This window comes from Myotis lucifugus, unplaced genomic scaffold (genome assembly GCF_000147115.1).
Source record: "Myotis lucifugus unplaced genomic scaffold, Myoluc2.0 scaffold_1398, whole genome shotgun sequence".
Taxonomy (NCBI): domain Eukaryota; kingdom Metazoa; phylum Chordata; class Mammalia; order Chiroptera; family Vespertilionidae; genus Myotis; species Myotis lucifugus.
Genome location: NW_005872446.1, coordinates 2,590 through 10,382, shown reverse-complemented (window position 1 = coordinate 10,382; position 7,793 = coordinate 2,590).

Here is a 7,793-nt window from a genome sequence, read left to right as displayed (position 1 = left end):
ATGGCGCCGGCGGTGGCCGCGAGGCGCCGGGCGGGCCGTTTGCTGACCGTTTGCCTAGCGGAGAGCGGCCGCCGCCAGCATGGGCTGCGCAGCGAGCATCGCCAATAACAAAACGCATATTGTGTCCCTGGACACCCGGGAGGCCGAGGACTCGCAGGACCCCGCGGCGCTGCTGCCCGCGCAGGTCGGCCTGTTCCGTCCGGAGCCCGAAGCCTTGGCCACCACCAGCGACGCCCTCCCCGCGGACCCCGACTCGAAGGTAAGGGCGCCGGGCGGGCGGGAGCTCTCCCTCCGGGCCGGGCGGGGCCGCCCCCGGGCCGTGGTGCCCAGGCCGGGCTCCGGGTGACGGATGGACGCCCGCAGCCTGTCCCACCGGGCAGCGACCGGTCCCGGGCCCCGATGAAGGGTGTTGTGGGGTGAGGACGCGTCCGGGCCGTGGCAGCGGTTTCCGGGAGGCACAAAAAAGAAAAAAAGAAAAAGAAAAAAAATGCATTCTTGCACTCCAACAGCTCCTGAATGAGACACTGGGCTTTGGAGATGCTGCGTCTGCTTGGGAAAAATAATGGGGCAGGGGTTGGAGGCGCGGTACGGGATGGGGCGGGTCAGGGACCCTGAAGAGAGGCTCCTAGGCAGGATGCCTCAGGGTCCACAGCTCAGGCTGTATTTGAAGAATTCCTCTTTGGAAGGCTGACATCTACAGTCAAGGTTCAGATTTGATAAACTTCAGACATGAGCCACAGTAAATTTTTTTAAAACGGTTTTTGCCATTCTAATTGCAAAATCTATATATATAAAAGGCTAATGTGCTAAGGATTCCACCATCTGACCACTCGCTATGATGAGCACTGACCACACCAGGGGCAGACGTTCAATACTGGAGCTGCTGTGACGTGAACTGGCCATTTATAGAGAAACAGCACTGCGCTCCCCGAGTCTACAAGCAACACTCCACTTTCCCCAAGTGGGACACAGGCCCCCGCCACCACCCCATGGCACTAAGCCCACAGCCCAGCCCAGCAGGGAAATGGTGGCTGTGGGCACCGGGTAATGATGTCACATAGCAATGCCAGGCTTCCTTTCCCTAGGGACTAGCCTCCTTGGAGTTTCTTCATCCCACTTGCTTTACAGCCAGGTGCAAACATTTTACACTTTAGCCAAATGTCTTTGAAATGTTTTCTTGTGCCTCATCTCATTTGATCCTCACAGAAGTCCTGGAATAGGTAGAGAGGAGACTCAGTAGAATCCTCTTTTCATTTCATTAGCCAGAAAATGGAGATTTAGAATGTCTAAAAATTGACCCAACTGAAAAAAAAGCAAGAAATGGTAGAACTTGAACATGACTTCAGGTTTCCTCACTGCACAGAAAATATAGTCAAACAGTGCTATAGTTAAATATTTCTCCCTTTGTTCTCCCTGCATGATCCACAATAATAATCTGCTTTCATAGTGGTGTTCACTGCTGTTTTCCAGTCAATATCCTAAAAAAAAATTGGGGCACTTCACTAGGCTGGAAAAAGTTTAGCTAAATCAGAAAGCAGGTCTCAGTAAGCAAGTTTATATATATATATATATATATATATATATGCACATACATATATATATATATATATATATATATATATATATATATACTAGAGGCCCGGTGCACAAAAATTTGTGCACTCGGGGGGGAAGGGGGGGTCCCTCAGCCCGGCCTGTGCCCTCTCGCAGTCTGGGACCCCTCCGGAGATAACGACCTGCTGGCTTAGGCCTGCTCCTGGGTGGCAGAGGGCAGGCCCAATCCCTAGGTGCAGCCCCTGGTCAGGCTCAGAGCAGGGCTGATTGGGGAGTTGGGGCGCCGCCCCCTGTCATGCACAGAGCAGGGCGGATTGGGAGGTTGCGATGCCACCCTCAGTCACGCTCAGGGTAGGACTGATTGGGGGGTTGGGGCACCGCCCCCTATCACACTCAAGGCAGGGTCGATGGGGAGGTTGCGGCGCCACCCCCTGTGATGCACAGAGCAGGGCCAATCAGGGGGTTGGGGCGCTGCCCCCTGTCACTCACAGAGCAGGGCCAATCAGGGGGTTGGGGCACTGCCCCCTGTCACGCACAGAGTAGGGCCGATAGGGGAGTTAGGGCACCGCCCCCTGTCATACACACAGCAGGGCGAATCAGGGGGTTGGGGCGCCGCCCTCTATCACCCACAGAGCAGGGCCGATCAGGGGGTTGGGGCGCTGCCACTGTCACACTCAGGGCAGGGCCGATGGGGAGGTTATGGCTCTACCCTGTCACACACAGAGCAGGGCCCGTGGGGGGGGGGGGGTTGGGGCGCCACCCCCTGTCACACACTGAGCAGGGCCGATCAGGGGGTTGGGATGCCACACCCTGTCACACACAGAGCCGCAGGGCGATCAGGGGGTTTTGGCACTGCCCCCTGTCATGCTGATCTGGTGCCAGGAGGCCTCGCGGCTCCACTGATCCCGGTGCTGGGAGGCATATTACCCTTTTACTATATAGGATAGAGGCCTGGGGCCGCCTGGGTTGCCCTGAAGGGTGTCCTGGATCAGGGTGGGGGTCCCCACTGGGGTGCCTGGCCAGCCTGGATGAGGGGATGATGGCTGTTTGCAGCTGGTCACACACCCTTCAGGGTGGGGGTCCCCCCTGAGGTGCCTGGCCAGTCTGGGTGAGGGGCTGAGGGCTGCTTTCAGGCTGACGGTTGTTGATTGAAGCTCCCAACCGCTCCTTTTTTCTTTTTTTTTTTTCTTCTGGGCCAGCTTTAGCTCTGGCTCTAGCTCTGAGGCTTCCGCTGGTTTGTTTGCCGTTCTATAATCGAAACAATGTATAACTTCAGCTCTGAGCTCCCAGCCGGCTATATTTGTTAGAATGTTTCAAACTGCCAGCTCAGAGGCCGGCAAGTCAGGCGGGGAATGTTGGAGTCTGCAGTCACGGGAGCAAGCAAACCTCATGTTCGCTTCCAGCTGCCTGGCTGCCAGCCGCCATCTTGGCTGACAGTTAATTTGCATAAGGATATGCTGATTAGCCAATGGGAAGGGTAGCGGTCGTACGCCAATTACCATGTTTCTCTTTTATTAGTGTAGATATATATATATATATCACTGGCCCCAGTTGCATGTGTTTCCATCTGTCATTGTTGATCATGAATTTGGTATACACTTCTATTATAGAGAAAGGGCAACTAGTGATCTTAAAATATTTTTTCTAATTTCCTTTCAATGTGCATGAATTCATGCAACCAGCGTCTAGTAATTAAATAATACTATCAAGACTCATAAGAGGAGCATATTTATACAGAATAGATTTTTAAAGGATTAAGATCTCCTAAGTCACAGCTCTATGGTTCTAACCTCAACTGGCTCTACAGAGGCCGCCAGGAAAAGTAGAAGGAGCATTGGCCCTGGGTTCTCATTTGATCTCTGCTACTAATTAGCTTTGTGGTCTTAGGGATTTCACTTCAACTTTCTGGGACTCCTGGCTACATCTATAGAATGAGGGTAAAATTAGACCTTTTCAATAAGGTTTCTACAAACTCTTAAAAATAATTGTAGGTTCAGATTTCTACAATCTTCCTAAATATCTCAGCAATAATAAACTTTTCCTTGTTTTAAACTTTGTGTTACAAAACTTCACAAAAATGTAAACACATTTTTATAATACTACTCATTTCAAAAATATACAATCTCTATAAAACTTATCCTATAACATTTTGGTAGTTACTATTCAACATTTCTTAGTAACTGTCTTATAACCCAAACTAGTAAATTTAGCTTTATCTTTTTAAAACGTCAATTGCATATTCTTTGTATTGGTGTGAAAAGGCTCAGAAAATACAGATGTGTTGAGCACTCTATGTCACTTTTATTAAATTTCAACAAGTAACTTCCCAGGTATGAAAAACTTCAGCTGAAGCCAATTTTGCGGGGGGTGAAAATGAACTCTTGTAAATATCAAATTAAAATGTGGCTTTATCTTCTGCCTTAAAAGTTAAAAAACATGATGTTATTTAACTCCCTCAAATGGCTTGTGAAGCTGAAATACTTCCATGTAGGGTCTGCCCCATCCTGACATTAGCTTAGTGCAAGAACTGAGAGCCACAAGTCACCTATTGTGTCCAGTGAGGAAGCGAGCTGTGTGTGAATCATTCCTGCCACTGAGCCCGTTGGGCAGACAGCCTGCGAGGCAGCCAGGATGCCAGCCTCAGCTCTCAGGTGGGAGAAGTGTTATGCCCAGATCTCAAGATCCCCAAAAGACCACATCAGGAGCCAGCCAGTCCGATGCAAAAGCAGAAGGTCCTTTATTTAGCTAGCTAGCCTGACTCCCTCCCCTGGCCGACACAGCGACCGGAAGCAGAGTGAAACCCCCTGGGAAAAACAGGGTTTTAATAGGGGGTGGAGTGAGGGGAGGGGAACTGACTGTGGGCCCTGCCGAGTGGCCAGGCGCAAGTCGGGTCTTGTTACACAGGATGTGGTCATCTCTATGGTGTGCACGTCCCTTGATTGTCATTGGTTAGTTTAAAATCCCGGGTGTGGCCAGCAGAGGCCTGGGCTTCCGGGAAGAAGGTAGCACATGGCTGCTGCCCCAACATGGAGGATACGGGCAAGATGGAGGGCATAGCCCACGCCCTTTCAAGAAGTGCTGCCATCTCTCTCAGAACAGTTCCAAACTCAGCCTGAGAAGGACAAGCCCTATCAGCCAAGACCCAATCAGGCCAGTGCTGAGCTCTAGTAAAGACAGATGATTGTCTCTACCTCTTATATCTTCTGAGACCAAACCAAACAACCTCCCAACCAACCAACCAACCAACCAACCAAAATTTAATTATCATCCTTGCACTGAAGCCACTGCTGAATAAACACCAAGTTGTATATGGGCTCACGTGGTGACTACGCTCCAAGACACATATTCCCAAGCCTGGAATAAGCTCTGCCCCTGCCCATTCCCTTCCCTCAGCTCTCCTCTCCACCCTCACCCGCTCACACCCTCACCCCCAACACACACACACACACACACACACACACAAAACACACACCCTGTTGGATCAGGTAGTTAAAACTTTCTGGGGACTACAGATCCATCTTGTCCCCTGGCTTGAGACACAAGCCCTGGAGAAGCAGGACCCCTCACTGCCTGGCTTAATAGACAGGGGGCCCTGCTGGGGTCTGGCTGAAACTCAGTCCCCAGCTGCCTCCTGTCAGCTCAGCAGCCACCACTCCTCCAGGTCCAGGGAGCACATGCAACCTGCACCAGAATGACAGGGGACCAGCCAAACACAGGGAAGGAGCCCACACTGGGGCTCTTGGTCTCACACTGGGGCTCCTTTTCCCAGGTGGCGACTTTGATGGGGCCTCTCCACTCTCCTGCTTTCTCCCAGGACCCAGGGGCTCTCCAAGTCCCACCCTTTGGGAAAGTGACTCCTTGGCTGCCCCTACAGAGCCAGGCCCAGAGAAACCCCAATCCGCCAAGTGTTTTAAATACGTGGCAAGCCCAAGTTCACCCTTGGAATGAGCCCTTCACGCCCACAACAGCCACTACCACGTGGGACACTCCAAGTCCGGGCCCCGGGGAGGTGCCAGATAGACTGGAACACGCACTCAGTTGTGCAGAGGAAGGGGCCGGGGGCGGGGTTCGACAGGGCTTTTAGGCAGGAGGGTCTGGGCAGATGAGCAGGAGGGCACTCACCTTGGTGACATTGAGGAAGGTGGTCTGGTCCAGCACTGCCCCTCATCAGCTTCAGCTCCAGCTCCTTCCTTAGATGAGCAAGTGGACCCAGCCCACAGGCTGGAGAGGAGCGCCTGCAGGATGGTGGCCTGGACTCCAGGCAGATGCACTTGGTCTGGTGGCGGGGGCTCCATCCACACCAGCTGCGTTCGGCCTCCAACGGCTCCTCCGCCCGCGGGACCCTGGCGGACCCGGACGAGGCAGCAGCGCGAGCCAGGAAGCCCAGTGTGTCCTGTGACTCACGGTCCAGGCTTGTCCCCCTCACCCACGTGGGCACCTGTGGCCAGATCTGCCAGGCTGGCCTGCCAGGCGCGTCTGCCGCTGCTACGCCCCCTGGTGGCGCCTCTGCTCAGTACCAGGAGGCCACCCTGGGCTCCTTGCTGCCATCCTCCTGTGCTCAGTAGTGGGGTTAGTTCATCCACCCAGCATTGCTTACTGACAGTCTGTCCCTGCAGAATAACTTCAACACAGGACATTTCTGCATTCTGACCAAGTCAGTGTCGAGAGCCAGAATTTTTCATTAGGTAACGGGTTTGCTCATCATCATGTAGAATATCTGAGCTTTTAATTTTTGACTTATTTTATTAAATGTTTTATATTAAAGAAGGAAATACTTTTTCTAGATGTTATAAAGGAGGGTATGTCATTATATTATCTGTATACCAGGTGTCAGGAAGTTATAGTCAGTGGGTGAAATCTGGACTATTGCCTGTTTCTATATGTCACATGAGATAAGAATCATTTTTATTCACTTTTTAAAAGTTAGAAAACAATGAAAAGAATATTTTTGATACATAAACATGAAATTAACATTTTGTTGTCCATAATTAATGTTTGGTGTCCATAATTACCATTTCACTGGAAGACAGACATGTACATTCATTTACACATTGTCTTTGGCTACTTGCGGGTTACAATGGCAGAGTTGAGTAGTGATGACCAAGATGGTATTGTCTACAGAGCCCAAACCATTTACTACCAAACCCTTTACACAGGAAGTTTGTGGACCCTTGTCCTACACAGAGTACATGAAGGCCATGTGCGTTATTATTAGCACTGTATTTGGATTTCAAATGATTTTAAGTGTCGCATATTGCACATTTTAAAATCAACAAAATATGGCTAGCTAGTGTTGCTCAGTGGTTGAGCATCAACCAATGAACTAGGAAGTCACGGTCTGCTCTGAAACCTAGTCATGTGCCTGGGTTGCAGGCTCAATCCCCAGTGTGAGGTGTGCAGGAGGCAGTCGATCAATGATTCTCTCTCATCATTGATGTTTCTATCTCCCTTCCTCTCTGAAGTAAAAAAAATTTTTTTAAAACAATAATAAACAAATAAAATCAACAAAATATGGTAAATATCCACCAGAGAAGGAATACATACATAGTTCTGAAATACTTATATGAGTAAATATTACAAGGCAGTTAAAATCAATAAAGAACTATTTGTCTCAAAGTAGATAGATTTTAAAATTTATGATAATATAAAAACAAAAAAGTTCCAGAATGTTACATAAAATATACCTGTATATAAATCCAGAAAGATGAATTAATACTACATATGGTTGATTGATATATACCTATAATAATAAGAGCATAATATGCTAATTAGAGCGAACATCCTTCTGGAAGACCTTCTGGACAAAGCCAGGGTTGCAAGGGATGCCCGGGTCCAGGTGCCTGACGGTGGCTGGGGAGGGGAGGGCTGTTTATTACATACTGTAATTCGAGTCTGTAATAAACAGCTTTCAGAGCTGGCTCTCCCTCTGCCTGTCCCTCCAGAGGGCAGACTCTCTCCCTCTGTCCCTGGAGTCAGAGGGCAGACACCACACCCAGCCCAAGCCTGGTTCCCGGGTCCCAGAGGGAAGCTGGTACTGGCAGCTGGGGGAAGGAAGGCCTACTCTTGCTGAATTTCATGTATCGGACCTCTAGTATATGTAATAAATGATTAAATACCTAAATTAGAAAAATGATTAGAAAATTTATAATGTAAATATAAAGAGAGAAATTGGACTGAAAATGATATAGACTATTCCTGTATTGTATTATTTCTTTATTATTGTATTAAGTTTTTTATTT